Source organism: Martes martes, assembly GCF_963455335.1.
Source record: "Martes martes genome assembly, chromosome: 12".
NCBI lineage: Eukaryota > Metazoa > Chordata > Mammalia > Carnivora > Mustelidae > Martes > Martes martes.
This window is the reverse complement of record NC_137900.1, coordinates 21,652,556-21,670,412: the sequence shown is the minus strand read 5'-3', so window position 1 is coordinate 21,670,412 and position 17,857 is coordinate 21,652,556. Positions and strand designations below refer to the sequence as shown.

The 17,857-nt window shown below is 44.2% G+C and overlaps 1 protein-coding gene across 5 annotated transcripts in view; it reads left to right on the top strand.

Annotated features, from left to right (window-relative positions):
* Positions 1-17,857, top strand: part of LOC308353500 (transducin-like enhancer protein 1) — an 86,675-nt gene that overhangs the window by 9,659 nt on the left and 59,159 nt on the right. The window lies entirely within an intron of this gene.

The following is a 17,857-nucleotide window of genomic DNA, read 5'->3' as shown; positions in this document are numbered from 1 at the left end:
ATTGGCACTCTTATTGGTCTAACTAAATTATTAGTCTGCTCATGGTATTTTGTGAAATCTGTCTGTGAAAAGCTTGAAAATTTATCACCAGGGGCACCTGGGTGGCTCAGTGGGTTAAGCCTCTGCCTTCTGCTCAGGTCATGATCTCAGGGTCCTGGGATCAAGTCCGCATGGGGAAGGGGGTGTCTCCGCTCAGCAGGGAGCCTGCTTCCCACCCTCCCCCCGCCTGCCTACTTGTGATCTCTCTATCTCTGTCAAATAGATAAAATCTTAAAAAAAAAAAAAAAAGAAAAGAAAATATATCACCGGACTTGTTTGCATACAAATTTGTAAGTTATAAAAGTATTATGTACTAACATATTGTATCCATTTCTAATAAATAGAAATTGTAAGTAGAGGGGTTTAAAGTTCTCACCTCCTCGACACACCCTACTGGCATGTCCTGTGTGGCTGCTGGGTACGTGCATTCCAAAGACCAGCAGCCTGCATCCAAATGCTTGGAACTCCAGCCCCAGAATGGGAGCGTCTTTTATAGTGGTGAATACAAAACCCCTTTTGGGGTTTGGGTCTTTGGGCATGTTGGTCTGTCTGTTCTTCCTGATTTTGACTTCCTGCTCCAGTGGTGGCCCCTGTGCGTATCACTCAACAGCGTTGTGTGTTTGCACCTGAGTACGGTCCCTGCTAGTCTTACTTAGTCACCTCTTTGTCTTCCTCCCTCACACCAGCCAGTGAGTCTCTTCTTCCTGCCTAAAATTTTGTGTGCATTTTTCTCTTTTCTTTATAAAAAGCCAGGTGTTTTTGTCCAGTTCACATGGCCTTCCTCAGTATCCTTCAAGGTCCAGTTCAAATAACGACAGTCCCTGTTTACTTTAAGGCTTTCCATGACCTCTCCAACTGGAGCCTATCACATCAGTGAGTTTTGCTCCAATTTCTGTAATAATGTTTTTTCACATGTATCTTTTGTTACTCCGGCTAGGCTGCAGTCTGCTCAAAGCTTGCATTTGAGACTTACCCTATACCCTTCCCAATGGGTTGGACAGAGTGGCACTTGTTAGGTAGTGTTTAATGTGCTTCTTAAGAGAGTGGTAGTTGTACTCATTTTGGATCTTGAACCCATATGAAAATCAGGTGGAAGTTGCTGGGCAAAAAAATCCCACACATTTTTAGACACCAGGATATCTTTGCCCAACAATTTTGGCCATCTGGGTACATCTTAAGATCTTTCAGTAAATCCGTGGAATCCAGATTAGAAACTTGAGCTGAGAGTACCAGGCTGGATTCTGATGCTGAAATTAAGAATGAAATCTGCTTGATTTCACTAGATGTTTGCTTTGTTTTGTTTTGTTTTAAAGATTTTATTTATTTATTTGACAGACAGGGATCGCAGGTAGGCAGAGAGAGAGGAGGAAGCAGGATCCCTGCTGAGGGGAGCCCAATGTGGGGCTGGGGCTCGATCCCAGGACCCCTGGGATATTGACCTGAGTCTAAGGCAGAGGCTTTAACCCACCGAGCCACCCAGGCGCTCCTTCACTAGATCTTTTAATAGGACTTCAGTTCTTGTAGAACCACTTTTGCTCAGTTTTTCTTTTGGACAAATGACTTATAGTCAGAATAATGACTTATAGTCAGAATATTCACAAATGACTTATAGTCAGAATATCCACTGAAGAGAGAATGACGACAGAAGGAGTATGTTGCTGAGGTCTGGGTTTCAGTGCAGTGTATGCACGCATCACCTGCCCTGGGGCTGCTGCTGGTCTCCTCAGGACCACCACAGCCCCGAAACAGAGTTGTGGATAAGTCATCTCGTCATGCGTTAAGTATAAAGATACTTAACTTGACTGAGTTGCCAGGTTTCTTAATAATCATGATCATACCCCTAGATTATTTACTTTTAGTCTTTACACAGTTCCTCTGCCCCACCAAACATGTTACTAGGAAGAATTTCAAATACATGGAAAAAGAGAAGGAAATAAAAAGTGAACACCCGGGGTGCCTGGGTGGCTCAGTGGTTTAAAGCCTCTGCCTTCGGCTCAGGTCATGATCCCAGGGTCCTGGGTTCAAGCCCTCCATCGGGCTCCCTGCTCAACAGGGAGCCTGCTCCCTGTCCCCCCCCCACCCCCCCGCCCTCTGCCTGCTTCTCTGCCTACTTGTGATCTTTGTCAAATAAATAAATGAAATCTTAAAAAAAAAAAAAAAAAAGCCTTTCTAAAAAGTGAACACACATGCTCTTCTCACCTGTGCGATCCCAGGATCTGCCTGTCACATATTTTAACATAGAGCTTTTGCTCCCCTCCCCCTAATAAAGAAGTGAGAAAATAATTCTGGGAAACTTGGGTCAGGCCTTTTGTTAGCTCCCAACCCCGTTTTAGACACTGGAAGGAGGGCTTTTCTCCAGGTACATTTTAAGAATTCCATCTCAACAGGTGTTTACAGCATTTTACAGCACTTTCCTCCTAGACTTTGCCCTTTGTGTTTTGGCATGGTTGTATTACATGGTGTTAGGGGGTTTGCTTTTTCAGCTGTCCCTTAAAGCAGAGATTTGCACTTAACAGAAAAGCAGGCTCCCCTCCACCTGCCCCCAACCACACTTTCCTACTTTTTGGTCCTTCACAGCGTGTACCTTTAAGATGCCACCAGCATATTCTCTGAGCAGGGAACAGTTTTAATGTTGTTGTTAGGAAACCAGGAAAAAAATGTGCCAAAGGACTCTGATTTAGAACTTTGGACGTGTGGAAACTGTCCTGTTGGAGAGTTTAAGCTGGCCTTGGAGGCAGTGGGTGGTAAGGGATGTGAAGTGCCAGAAGACAAAACCTCTTTGAGGGCCCCAGCGTGAGGAGGAGGCTCTCCAAGGCTGAGCCCTCCAGGAGCAACAGCCTTTGTCTCTCCTAGGCGCCCTCTTGATGCCTTGAGCAAACAGCCGGTCAGAGCCTCTTACAAGTAAGGTGACCAGCCAGTGTATTGACACGCACAGACACAATAGAAAACTGCATTAGGAGGCGAGCCGTTGGGATTTGCAGTAAATATATTACAGAACACAAGTGACTTGCCGATACTGCTTGTTTAGCAGTTTGCAAGGGCAATGGCAGTATGGATTTTTGAATTAGAAGGGAAGGGCTGTTCTTTCTCTGTGCAGGAACATCTAGTTGATGGCTGGGGAGAAAATTGATTTAGAGAACAAAATGCAGCCGCCTTTATTTGTGCCATTTGAAAGGCTTCTATGGATTAGTGAGTGAAAATAAAAAGGTCGCGTTCGGTTTAGGGAAGGAGGTCTTAACATTGATCTGCATCTTGGTCTGGAATGGAGAGAATAAAGGGTGGGCCGCTGGGGCAGAGGAAGGGTACCCTCCTCCAGTCTGCGAGTGGCCTGCAGCTACAGGTGCCGGCTCTCCTGTCCGGTGTCCCTGTTGTCTCTTTCAGCTCTTCGGATTTCAAAAGTCAGCTTCTTGGGCTGATTATTGTAGAGTAAGCTGATTGGGGACATCAGAGTGAGCAGTCAGCTCCTGTCCACTGAGTGCCCATGTGCCCTAGGAGCTGTCTGTAAATCCTTCCAGCCTCCTTTTGTGTGGATATTAATTATTCCTCCTCACCTAGTAGGTTAGTAGGTTAGGGGATGGCGACAGCACCTATTCCATATGGTGCAGTTATCAGGAGTGAGTGAGTTTTTCACTCCAGCGCGGTTACATTTCTGCCTGGCGCTTGGGCACCCCGAGGGAAGGATACTTGTTCTGGAAATCGATTAACCAAATATATTATTGGTCCCTTTAAGACTATCCTGCTGCATCCATACAAGACTGTATCCAGCAAATGAGATAGAAGGCTGCTGGAATTCTAGGCCAGGCTCCCATCTTGTTTTTCCAAGCCCAGCAGCTTCCTTCCTCCCTAAATCTGCATTATTCACTTCTCATTATTTCCCCTCAAATACAAAGGTTTTTGTTTGTTTCCTTCTAAGATCTGAAGCATTTATCTTTAGTCTCAAAAGGAAACTTTCTTTTCTTGTCTTTTTTTTTTTTTTTTTTTTTTTTTAAATCACCTATTGGGAGCCTCCTGTTGTCCAAGGAATCTAGAGGAATTAAAATGCCTTCTTTAGGCCAGACAGCAGAATGTGCCCTTGGAAGGCAACAGCCGTAAGTAGTTAATAGGACTACCAGTGAAAACAGTTACGGTGAGTCCTTTCATTTAAGGGGATAGAGGAGCAACAAAGAGGATTTGATTCATTTTGTGGAAGTGCGTTTTGCCAGAATGAAGGGATGAGAGGTGCATTTTTATTTTTTAATTTTATTTTAATGTGGAAAATCCAATTCTTAATCGAAAGAGAGGCTTTATCATCCTGAAAAAAAGCGAGGTGAGAATTACCAGGTGAAGTTGTTGCTTGGTGAGAGAAGGAAGAAGTCTCTAGCCTCAGTGAGAAATACAGACAGACCATTTTCCTTGTAGCTGTGGAAACCTGTAAAACGCCAGAAGTTTGAGTAGATACTTGTGTTACGTTCTCCATGTCCTCCATGGGCTTGAGATCTTTGTGGAGGGTCACAGTCCAGCTGCTGCTTATGTGCTAATGTCTGGGGGAGCAGGAAAAAAAATGTATAGGGGAGGTTGCCTGGGTGGCTCAGTCAGTTGGGTGTCTGCCTTCAGCTCAGGTCATAGTCCTGGGATCAAACCCTGCATCAGGCTCCCTGCTTAGTGGGGAGTCTGCTTCTCCCTCACCTGCTGCCTCTCCCCTTGCTTTGTGCTCTCTCTCACTTTCTGTCTCTCAAATAAATAAAAAATCTTTTAAAAAAATGCACAGGGGAGAAAAGCAGAGGCATTGGGATTAGACATACTAGAAGTTAAGGTGTTTGGCTCTTCCCATCATGCACGATGCTGTAGGTGCCGTAGAAACTTTTTGGATGTCGTCATAAGCATTTGGGATGGAGGAGAGCACAGCTCAAATTGTGTTCAGACAAGTTGTGCCAGTACCTGCTCTCACACTTGCTTCAAGTCTTGGCAGCCTGCTGACATCTGTGTGCAGAGCAGCCCCACGTTACTGTCTCCTTGTGCTGAGCTTGAGAAGCGATCTTAAGTCCCAAGTGTCTGCAGGGGAAGCACGAGGTTCTCGACAACCCATGCAGCCTGCCATTTGGCCAGGGTTCTGGAGCCTTTTCCATTTGTGAGCCACTGGCTCTTCGGCAGTGCCTGGGCTGTGAGCTCCTGCCCGCAGAGCCAGTCTCCGTGTATAGCTACTGAGAAGATTGGACTTGGACCACGGAAATGTATCCAACTTCTGTACTTTTCAGCTGACCAAAGGCCAGAAGCACACCACTAACTCAGGATGGATATTGCTGACTTTTGCATCTCATAAGAAGTCAGTATTCCATAATTGACTTACACTTGATGTTGTGATATTCCTACATTTAATGAAGTACAAAGAGGTGTCATACTTTGGTGACGTGGCTTTCTCTCAGGATACAGAAATTTTTGAGGTAGTTGTTGAATCTGTATTCATTCTTATTTCTTGACGAATACATCAAATATGGCTTTCCCACCCAAAGAACCCAGATAGGTCAATGTCAGTGTGCTAGGATACTATTATGTAGCCATGGCTTTGGTCATTATTTTATCGCAAGGTCAAATCCCCCCCTCCACCAAGCTGTGATCCCCCCCCCAAAGATTTTATTTATTTATTTAACAGAGAGAGATCACAAGTAGGCAGAGAGGCAGGCAGAGAGAGAGGGGGAAGCAGGCTCCCTGCTGAGCAGGGAGCCTGATGTGGGGCTCAACTTCCGGACCCTGGGATCATGACCTGAGCCAAAGGTAGAGGCTTAACCCGCTGAGCCAGATGCACCCTGTTTTCTTTTTTCTGGTGAGCACTCTTGTCAATTTCCCTCAAAGTACTGAAATTGCTCAGGCTTTGTATGGAATGAGTACCAATTGTTGCTTCTCAAATTAAAACAGTATAAAAGGGAAGGAGCTTTTGAGTAGGCTTTGCACTGTGAGAATATTGGTATTGACACCATTTATAATTTGGAGTATAGTTTGAAGACCAGATTCTACTGTTTGTCGCATACTGGTTAATATGGCTGTAAAGAGGAGATGAATGTGGCTACTTTTCCAAGTCTATTACTCAGGAGGACTGTAAATTTGATTGGCTGTTACAATTCTAGCAGAATCATTCGATTTGAGAGCAATAGAAAGATAAGATATCCAATTACCCAAATGATTTGCAGGGTTAGCCAACGTTGTCATGGAGACACGAGTTGGAACAAATTAAATTTTAAGCAATAAAATAATCTTAAAGCCCGTCTGGGAACAAGAAAATTTGGCAGTGGCACTTACCTGAATTGAATCTTAGCTTGACACGATGTTGTTTGACATTGATATACTGTGGGGGCCTAAACTTATATATGGTGCAGTGTTACCTTAAAAAAGTAGCTCCGCCAAACCAGTGAAGGGGAGTGTTAGTATAAAGTCAGGACGTTAACATTAATTCCATGGCTTAAATGATCATTAGGCTCTGGGTTCCCAGGAATATTTTGTATTTAAGGATTGAAATGCCTTAATAATGATTAAGCAGCATTAATTGGACACTTGGAAAAAGAAAGATTTATTTCATAGCAGCATGCAGTTTCTGGAACTGCTGCTGCTTCCCTTTGTGTGTGTGCTAGCAGATGTAATAGAGATCGTGTGGCTGTCTTGGGGGGGGGGGCGGAGGTGTAAGTATGCATATATTTGCATGTACAAACAAGGAGATTTTGGCACATGCCCCTGCACTGCAGATGATTTCTCGGTATTCCTTAGAATTTCTACTTTGCAGCACTGCTTGCAGATTGGAAAAATTGTGTTCCAAACTTTAGCCGATGGCCTAAAACCTGAGTAAGCATCGGGCTGGGGCTTAGAAGGTTATTTCCCCTTATTAATGTATTGTTTAACTGGTTCCTGGCTTGTGCCACGGATTTGGAAACAGCCGAGTGGCCCAGAAGGAGGGAGGGGAGGGCCTTTTATCCACATGTCTGTTAGACAGATGGAGATGAAAATTGGTCTGAGGTCAGGCCATTTGCAGCGTTCTCGCAGCCTTCGATTTTCCTCTCATCCTCACCACAGATCATCTCAAATGATTCAGTAATGACCAAAAGTGCAACATTGACCTTTATTCCCTGGTGGATTACTGTGTTTCACAGTCCAAATGGCAGGAAGTCTATTCTGTTCTTCCAGAAGGAGCTCAACATTATCGAGCCAGCCCAGCCTGGTGGGAACCAGTGTAACAGAATACGGGGTTCAGTTTGGTTTCTGCTGCTCTGGGAAACGAGAATTGACATGTCCCAAACCCATATAATTAATGAAAGGGTATCTGGGATGCTTTCTTTTTTTTTTTTTTTTTTTTTTTTTAAAGATTTTATTTATTTGACAGAGAGAGAGATCACAAGTAGGCAGAGAGGCAGGCAGAGAGAGAAGGGGAAGCAGGCTCCCTGCTGAGCGGAGAGCCCGATGCGGGACTCGATCCCAGGACCCCGAGATCATGACCTGAGCCGAAGGCAGCGGCTTAACCCACTGAGCCACCCAGGTGCCCCTCTGGGATGCTTTCTAAAAACACACAGGAGCACATAAATTGATTTGTCCACTTGTCAAAGAACTGGTGAGTTACAGGAGTGGTAACTTCTGGGGGCCCATGGCTTGTATATAACTCATTCTCACAGTCATGGCCCTGACTGTTCCCCCTTCTACGTAATGTTTCCCCAGTCTAGCTTGGACAGCACAGTAACCTCGGAACGCTGGATTACTTTCAGATTATAAATTGGCATGACTGGGTAGAAGGGGACTCCGGGCTTTTCTTTGACATGCTTTTAATTATATATATTTTTGGCCAATCCATGTAACCCTGAATAAATTGCCTCATGCAGCACAGTTTTTTTTTTTCCCTTTTTCCCATGAAAGTAGCTTGATTATTATCTTGAAGAATTGGTATTTTTCTGTTGCTTCAATTTCTCTGTGGATTGTATTGTGATGCAATGACCAGGGTTTTTTTTTGTTTTTGTTTTTTTTTTTTTGGTTTGTTTTGTTTTGGTTTGGTTTTTTTAAGTAATTTAATTTGTATTTAAAATGAGATTCCCGTTTGCCTCCGCCTGCATAGCTGAGTAAATACTCTGTGAATCTTTAATACACCAGTGAAGTCTGTCATCGAGAATCCTTGTACTTACCGTCTTCTAAATATTTAAAAGCTTTTGCAAAAGGAGTATGCGTTGAAAATTTTTGCCAGCATCCCACATTTCATTTTAATCCTGATCTGAGATGCTTTCAAGACAATAATTTTTTTTTTCTTGACTGTTGATTTCATTGTGCACAAGCTCTTCTTCTACCCTGGTGGCTCCCAGCCTGCGATGCCCCATGCTTGCTGCATTCTGGAGTTTGGTGGGCATTTTGGCACAGGACGTGGATTGAAAAGAGAATCCCAGGTTCCAGCTGGGAAGGCCAGGAACCTTGTCTTCCTTCCCAAAGGACCACCTCTCCAGTAGCTCAGCTTGGGAACATTAAAGCCCAGGGGCGGTGGGGGGTGGGGAATGAGGGGAAGAGTGGGTCTTCTTATTGAGACCGAGTTTGGGGCTCTGAAGGCTTTGCCTTGGGCTCTCGCCATCACAAATGTGTATCTGACTCGTGGTGGCCATTCTGCCACCACTCCGCCCGGCACTGATGGCATAGGCCTCCCGGTAGAGTAGCTGCTCTGCTTAAGAAGTTGCTTTGGAAGAAGAGTCGCAGCTGTCATGCATGTGTGTGGGTGATTCAGCTGCAGCATGCTCTTAAAATTAGGGAAACCTTGGGGCGCCTGGGTGGCTCAGTCGGGTAAGCGTCCAACTCTTGATTTTGGCTCAGGTCATGATCTCAGGGCTGTCAGATCCAACCCTGCATCAGGCTCTGCACTGGGCATGGAGCCTGCTTAAGATCTCTCTCCCTCTCCTCCTTCCCCCACCCCCTCGTGTGCACGTGCTCTTGCTCGCTCTCAAAAATGAAGTGAAATGAAATAAAATAATAAAGTAAAATAAACTAAGGGAACCCCTGGCTCATGGTGACCCCAGGCAGGAGTTTCCTCTTCCACTATATGGATAGGCTAAAGACTCCAACCTGTTAGGGAAATACTCACACCCAACTGTTTATCCAGTGATCTCTAAACAAAATGCGGGGAACGAGGCAATGGTTAATGTTAAAGCTAATGATAACTGGTGTTTTGTAGGTAGTGTGCACTGGTTTTTGGCTTTGTCACGATGGGAAGATAGAGAGATAGTGATTGTAGATGGTTAGAAGTCAGTACTAACTGAAGACCGGTTACACAGGCCAAAAAGGTAGCTACAGTGAAAAGGAAATGTTACAAATTTTATTGAGAGGAAAATAAGATCACACATTTTGAAAAGGAACAGTCTCATCAACTCGGTTTTCAGAGGTGACTGGATTTTTGCATATTCCCATGCAGTCTTTGTCTTTACATGGGCATATTTTATTTTCGTGATTGTAATTTTAGCCTTCATGCCAGGATGATGTAGTCTGCTTTTCCTCCCACTAATCCTGCTATTGTATGATATTATCTAATTTCTCATGAGCTCCCTAATGACTAAGACCTGTGAAGAGGGTGAAAGGTGTAGGCTTGCTCTGGGTGTGTTCCAGAAGAGGCTTGTTCTCTTGCCATTCCGAGAACAATAGGTGGTGACTTCATGGTTATGTTCTGTGATTCACCCCGCAGAGTGTGTCTTGAAAACCTTCTGTGGCACAGCAGCGCATTTTCCTTTAAGGCTACCAAAAGCTGTCTTTTTCCATCCTGGGACAAGTCGGTAGGATTTCCTGTGAACAGCACTTGCTAAACTCCATAACAAGGGTTTCTGAATAATGGAAACGTGCTATTTGGGCCCTGAAACAGCTGCGATGCTTTTGTCAAGGATGCATCTTTACCAAAATGACAAATTAAAGCCCAAATGCTCTGCTTGGCAACAGTTGGGTCAAAACATTTAAGTCATTAATTAGAAGGAACTGAAGGGGGAAATTTTTACACAAATACACAGCATTGCAGACTCAACTTCATCTTGGAAAATGCAACTGAATTCTTAAAAAAAAAAAAAAAATGAGGGCAGCCCTCAAGTGGGGCCTGCCAAGCTTGTCATTTGCAAATAAATCAAAAGACCATCATTGCAGGACAGGGAACCAATGAATAGAGTTGCTTTGTCATTCTTTGATGGGCCCCACACTCAAGCCTGCTATTAAAAATGAATGCATCAAGAGGCTCTGCATTAAGAACATAAACAATTAAGGGCACTTGAGTTGCTCTGCTGAGAGCTGCCGCGAAGATAGAGAGCTTTCTCCGGAGATGCAGGCCCCTGCAATCTGCCTCATGAGGAGCTAGAGAATGGGAGCAATTAGTGTTGCTATCTCCGCCCCGGCAGCCTTCAGCAGGGTTTTTTTGTTGTTGTTGTTGTTTTTGTTTTTTTTTTCTTTCTCCCCTTCTTCCTTTTAACCCCTCCCTGTTTTCAGAGAAGCCGAGAGTGTGAAAGATGAGCAAAGGAGGAGTATGCGGCCAGTTGGAAAGGGCTCAGGTTTAGAACACGGTAGGAGCTGCCAAATGAGGGGGAGGTAGGACATAAAAGTTATTATCTGCCAGTAATTGGTGACTTCTGTTCTGATTAATTGAGCCACTAAAGGGTTTCTGTCATCTGGTACTCTTTGTTTTGTTTTAATCATAGGGTTTAAGAAGGGGTGAAACTACATTGCCAGGGATGGAATCATTTAAATGAATATTGTTTGAGGTTTCCCACAGTAGGCAAATGTGTTCCTGTGCTCCTGGATTGTGTTCCTGCCGTGGTCTTGTTTTATTAAAAAAACGGGCCGAGAAGGGTGCCATGGCTTATGGCCAGGCCCTGGAGGAGGGGCAGGTCTGACCTCCCTGCCGGCTTGTTTCTAGCCCCACTCGGGTTTTGCTCATCTTTCAGCCCCTTCTCAACTGGGCACCTGTGCTGATGGATGCGGTGTAAGAGGAGCTGGTGTGTGTGCTAAGCAGTGGATGCTGCTTTTGTCTTGGCAGAGTCTGCTGTTGTCAAAGTGGGTTCCCCAATTCAAGAGCTGCAGATTACCTGGGAACTTGTTGGAAATGCAGGTGCATGGGCTGCAGACCTCTTGACTCCAAAACTCTGGGAGTGGGGCCCAGTCATCTGTGTTTTAACAAGGCTTTCATGTGATCCTGCTGCACCCTTAAGTTTGAAAACCACTGACAACCTCATTAAACCATTAAAACCTCAGAGAGACGCCAAGCCCTTTTCATTTGGATTTCCCCAAAATGTGGTTAGTCCTTTATCGACATAATTATAGTTTAAAAAGAAAGCTAGTCTGATGCATTAGAATTTAAGATAAAACTACCTTTTCGTGAATGTGCTGGCAGAGCAAGGCACCATCATGGGAGACAGGCTGGTAAAAAGCCGACTTTCTGAAGAAAGTCTGGAGTCAGGGAACTTTTCCTCTCCTCTGAAGGGCAGGGGAGACTCTTGGGAGATTATTTACAGTGCTCTGTGCATATCATTTTAGGTATGCAGTTTTTATTCAAACATCCTGGATTTTTCTTAGGTATATCCACTGTCATCTTTAGGATCTAGAGATGTATTTGTGGATTTTGCTTTCCTGGGTACTGGATTGTCTGATGTTAGGGCCGACGCACTAATTCTGTCTGCCTGTGAAGGAGAGGATAAAAGTGCGGTTAGTTGGGTGTCTCCTCTCTATTTGTGTGCAATTTATAACTGAAGTCCCTTATAAAACTCTTCTACCTTTCATGTCACCAACAGACGGGGGCCACTTCTTGGGGTCCTGCTGTTGGCTGAGGGATGGATGACATGCTCTTGACTCTGTTCTGCTATGGTCCCGTTTGGGCTGTATTGCTCTGCAGACACGGCTGAGTTCATCAGCTTTGTTTCTGGCTTTGAGCTTGTGCCCATTTCCCACTTCCACTTCCTAGAGAAAGGAGCAGGTGGAGGAAGTGGCTTCTAATCTTGCCTTATGATCCTGGGCAAATCATTTCCTTTCGGCACTGGTTTCTCCACGTGTGATAAGAGGATTGTAAGAGGGCTGAGCACCCAAAGGGTTTCCGGCTCTGCCAGAATTGTTGTGACTCAGCGCCGTCAATCACAGGTCTTGTGAGCCTGCCTGCTCTTCTCTCCCTTTCCTGTGTTGTCACATATTTAAACAGTCAATCATGGACGGTGTTCCCAAGGTCACTGGAGGGGGAAAAAAAAAAAGTTACTGATAACCCTGCCACCCCAGCATAATCACTGTTTTTATTTTGGGGTATCAAATTACAGTGCTTGGCTACTTACATATATTTAAAACAAAGTAGGCATACTGACCCCACATCTTTGCTCCTCCCCTCCTGCTTCATCTAGTAAATGTATTGTCCATTTAAGCATCATTATCCATAAAAAATCCCCTTAATGGTTCCTGGCCATTCCTTTGGGTTGATGTAGTGTATTTAACCATTCTCCTAGTCTTAGACAACAGATTTATCAGGAGGGCAAATAAATGTTAAGTTTTGCAAGAACTCTGCAGATGGTTGTGATGTGTGGAGCTGCTGTTCTATCTTTACCTGGCACTTTCTCTTTTGCTTTGAAACAAGTGCTGCCGTGAACAGCTTCATGCATGGAATGCTTTTCATCTGAACTATTTCCTTAGGATACATTCTTAGCTGTGGGAAGCCTTACCAAAGGGTTTGAATAATTTCATGCTCTTGAAACACATTGCCCAGTTCTTTCCAAGACGACTGTACCAATTTACTCTGTCATCAGTAATGTATGATTGTTCCAACTTCCCAGAGGGCTCATCATTGTTAGATTTTATTATTTTTTTTCTTTCTTAATTTTGTTTTAATAAAATAACTGGTGCGGAATGACCTTCCTTACATACAACAAAATCTGCATTTTATTTGGTTGTCGGGGAGGTTGAACATGTGTTTTTTTTTTTCCTTCCTGTATTTCAGGCTGTCATTTCCCAGACTCAGAAACTTCTAGTCAGAAGGGATTTAGAGATTATTTACTTCCTTTTTTTGTATGCTTTGTTTTTCATGCTCTTGCCCGTTTATCTGTGGCCAGACACTTCTTCCCAACACTCCACTGTGTTTTTCTCTTGGCTTCCCGCTTGAGTCAAGGAAACCAAAAGATCAGTTTGCCAGCCCTCAGCACAAGCAGCATTTTTTATGATCCATCAATTTGCAATTTAATGGTGGTGGAGTTTCCCCTCCCTATGCTGACTTTGGGCAGGGTGCCACTGGGTTGCTCTGAGACCCACGGGCAATCACTCCAGAGCAGTCTTGCCCTGTTTGGGGCTTCAGACAGCACTCTTTATATATTACTCTGTGTGTCGTGGCCAAGTGTGCGGACGCTGGAAAGTGGGCTCTTCAGTCCAGTAGTTAGACAAGGTGTAAGGAGTATGAAAATGTGAAGAGCTGAGTTTTTAGGAATCCTAAAATCCTAAAACTTTAAGTTCAGATGCCAGGAAGAACATGTGTTCCGTTTAAGAGCCGTGCAGATTACACCAGGATTTGGTTCCTTGCTGGCCTTGGAGGTATTTGACCATATTGAACTCAGTTAAAATATACACGTACACGAATCTCATACCTCCCAAGACATGATTTCTTCCCGTAAACAGTCTTATGCAGACACTGTTCAGAAAGAGTTTATCTGGTTGCACCTTGATCATTGAGTTTAGGGTGTGTGGGGATTCCGTCTTGGTTCAGTGAAGCATTCCTTTGAGAGTGTGTTGAATGTGTACCATGCGGTCAGTGTGTGAGTGGGGCAGGTCTGGTGAGAAGCTATGTCCGCATTCAATGGGAGTCTTGCTCTCGTGCTTCCCATCCTGCGTGGAGGAGACTTTAATGCCAGAAGCTGTTAGGAAACTGTACGGAAGTTTTATGGAAACATGATTTTATTTATTTATTTTTAAAGATTTTATTTATTTGTCAGAGAGAGAGCGCATGTGAGCATAAGCAGGGGGAGCAGCAGGCAGAGAGAGAAGCAGACTCTTCCCATTGAGCAGGGAGCCTGATACAGGCTTCTATCCCAGGACTCTGGGATCATGACCTGAGCAGAGGGCAGACGCTTAACCGACTGAGCCACCCAGGAATCGCGGTGTAAACATGATTTTAAACATACAGGCTTCGTTTGCTAAATGACAGAGAAAGTGCTACAGAGGATCATGAAGGGTTTAGAGAAGTGTTTATTGGCGTTACAGAGCACCTTCTGTGTGGATTTGAGGAAGGCCTCGAAGGGTCAAGGTAAGAGTATAGCACTTTGTAATAGCACAGCTGTAGTTTGACATAGCTGCTCACTTGATACTGACGACATGCTGATGTCGATTGGCAGAGACCTGGGGCCCAGCAGTTGAAGCGACTTGCCTGAGCTCACCTAGTTACTCATCTGCTGAGAGGTAAACCTAGGTTTTTGGCTTATCAGGGCCAACCCCAAGGAGAACAGCAGATCGTTCTGGACAGGTAATTTGGATTCCTGCTGCCTGGATGTGCGGCGGCAATCCATGAAGTAAGGCTTGACACTGGGGCTTTTACCTGCTGGTTAAGTTTCTGGGCACCAGGTTGCCTTGCAGATCCGGTTTGGGGTAAGCTCTTGAACACTTTAATGTTGTGGCTTTACACTGTGTCCTAAATACAGGCACTTATGTAAGTGTCGGTTGGAACTACTAGCAGGTACCAAATGTATCTTCAGCTTTGGGCAGAAGAGTGATTTCTAGGTGGAAAATACAGTTTGCCTTGTGTACATCCCCCCCCCCCCCCTCCACTGGCATTGTCCTGCCTTCAGGGTAGGTAGAAGGCAGTCTTAAAAGAGTCCGAGAACTTTCTTAATACCTGCTTAAGTCGGGTCAGATGTCCAGTAGCTCCCAAACTCTATGGTCACAAGCCCAGGTAGCAAACTGCTGCTTGTTAATTTGTGCTGAATTAAAGGTCTTATCAGAATATCCTTGCACTGAAGCAAGAGACAATACTAATTATTGTCTGTTTTTATGCTGCCATCCGCACTATTTTAAGGGTGGGGGGAAATGTTTATGAAACCCTCCCGGGGTGGCGGTGATGTTTTTAGAACCCAGGCACTGTCGGGGAGACAAGACACATCCTCACGCTGTCAGGAGGGTAGGTGTACTCTCGTTAGGGAGAATCGGGGTGGCCTGAAGAGTTTCAGGGTAAACCAGAGGGGAGATCTGAATTTAGCCTCATGGCCCCAAATCAAGCTCGCTTGTCGGAGGCTAGTTTAGGATGAGGGCTTAGAGACCTGGCGGAGAGGGGAGACAGCTGGGATAACGGCCTCCTATGTTGCTCTTATTTCCATTCTTTCTCCAGAGCATTTATTGAGTATTCCCAGGACAGATGGTATGGCTTTTGATGTCTCTTCATCAGTTTGAGCTTTGATCTTTAACCTTTTTTCTGCTTCAGTCTTACTACTCTCACCTAATTTATATTGTCTATACTTTAATCTGTACTTCTTTTATTTTGTTTTTAGGAACTCTGGTATTATTAAAGGTATATGAGTTTATTCCATTCAGGGTCTTAACTGTCTCCTGACACTTCAGTTCTACCTTGAAGCCATCCTATGTAGTAACACATATCATTATTATCACTAATTAAAGAGATCATCCTTTTTTCTTAAATGAAAATAAATTCCACTAGCAGCGCTAGGAAGAAAATTAAGAATGGCATCTATGATTTTGGGGTGTTGAACCCTGACCCGAAAGCCAGGATCATAGGAAAAAAAATTCTTTAGTAAGTGACTACCTAAAAATTTAAAGTTACTTCTGGCAACAAATCCATAGGAAGCAAGGTGAAAAGACAAGTGGCAAGCTGGAAAAGCTATGGAAAGGGTTAATATTTGCCATACGGAAAGAACTACGACAAAAAGAGTGATGAATAAACATCAAAGGAAAAATAAAGGAAGGAAAAGAGTGGACCACTAAATATGTGAAAAGATGTTTAGTTAGCTTCAGGAAGAATCTAAGTAATGCAAATAGAAATGAGGTCTTTGTTTTAATCTATTATGTGGATAGAGATTAAAAGAAAGGTCAACAAAATCCAATATTGACATTGGGTAGGAGAGCAAGCCCCCTCATACATGGGTGATACTGTAAATTGGTGACCTTGTCTGCTGGGCAGTTGATCAGCCTGTATTACAGTGTAAAACATGTATACCCTTTGACCCAGAAGTTTCACTTCTAGTGATTCCTTTCAGAGATCTGTGTAGAGGGTTATTAGACACAGAGTTTGTAATTGTGCAGCGTGAGAGGGAGTGTGAGCATCCACTGATACCAGGTGCGCTTAGCCACCAGTATGCTTGTATAGCGGAATCATGTTCTTACTCATCTTTGTATTTATTGAGTGGGAGGGTATCCATAATACAGTTTTGGGTGAAAATAGCATATTATAGGAAAGCCATGTATCTGATGGGACGCCTTGGTATAGAAAGTATGTCTTTCCACTCTGGGCTTTGTACACACCCATGCATTGAGAGCCTGGAATGATCTTTCCAGAATCACCAGAATCTTACTTGTCATTATCCCTGGATGATAGACTTAAGGTTCTTCTGACTTTCTTTTATATTTCTGTATGTATATCTCATTGTGTGTCTTTGTATGCTCAAAGTGAGTATATATCCTCTTTAAAAGTGGACCTTAGGGGCATCTGGGTGGCTCAGTTGTTAAGTGTCTGCCTTCGGTTCAGGTGAGGATCCCAGGGTCCTGGGATCAAGCCCCACATCGGGCTCTCTGCTCAGCGGGAAGCCTGCTTCTCCCTCTCCCACTCCCCCTGCTGTGTTCCCTCTCTTGCTGTGTCTCTCTGTGTCAAATAAATAAATAAAATCTTAAAAAAAATAAAAGTGGAGCTTAAGTGTGAATTTTGGAGAGGGGGAAAGTACAGCATGCTATCGGAATGTACGGTAGCTAGGGAGAAGGGGGTAAGGACCTACAAGTGTGCAAGGGGCATCCCTACTCCTACATTTGCACCCAAATATGCAGTGCAGAACCTTGTTGCAAAGGAAGGGGAGGCCTGCCCATACTTTCGAGGAGAGCCATGACCTTGAGTTAGCTTGAGTGTGTGGCTATGATCAAATGAGCTGGGTGGGGCTGACGCAGTTCTGTTTCTGCACCTGGTACAGCTGCACCCTTTTTGCATAGATCTGTTGCCCCGCTGGTTAAAGCAAGGTCATGGCTTTGCTCTCTATACCAGTCATTTCCTCCTTTCTTCCAAGGCGAGGTCTGAAACCCTGTCTTATTGGTGGTGAGGGAGAATTGAGTTGGTTTGGCTTAAATCCATCCCATAAAACCGAAGGCCTTTTTGCTCAGTTAACTGGAATCATCTTATAGGACAAAGGCAGCTCTTTTTAATGTACTTGATTATACAGTTTCTGAGTTTTCTACTTCATTTTACTTATTCTGTTCTCTGTTTCTCAAGGGCATGGTCTGTACGCTTCATAATTTTCTTCTCCTCGTGTTCCTTTCATTGCCTAATTCGGTAATAGAGGTGGCATTAGTAAGCATTGACAGAAAATGATGAAATAAATAAGGTCAAGGCTAGGACTCTTCTCAGATGACTTTTTTTTTTTTTCTTTTTTTAAAAGCAAAGCTGGTTCTTCAGAGTTAGAGGAAAGCAGAGCTGCTTTGCATTGCTGGAGGAGGTTGGAGGCCAGGGGGCAAGTGGATTCTATCCTAGGCTGGAAGCAGAGCACTCTTTATGGCCTCCCTTGGCCAGTTTGTCCCTTGCAGCAGAGGGACTGCTGTGGGTTTGGACCTAAGCAGGGACTTCTCCTACTTTCTTTACAAAAGCCTGTGCTACAGACAGTCCGTCAGGACACATTTTGTGATGTTGAGCTGACCC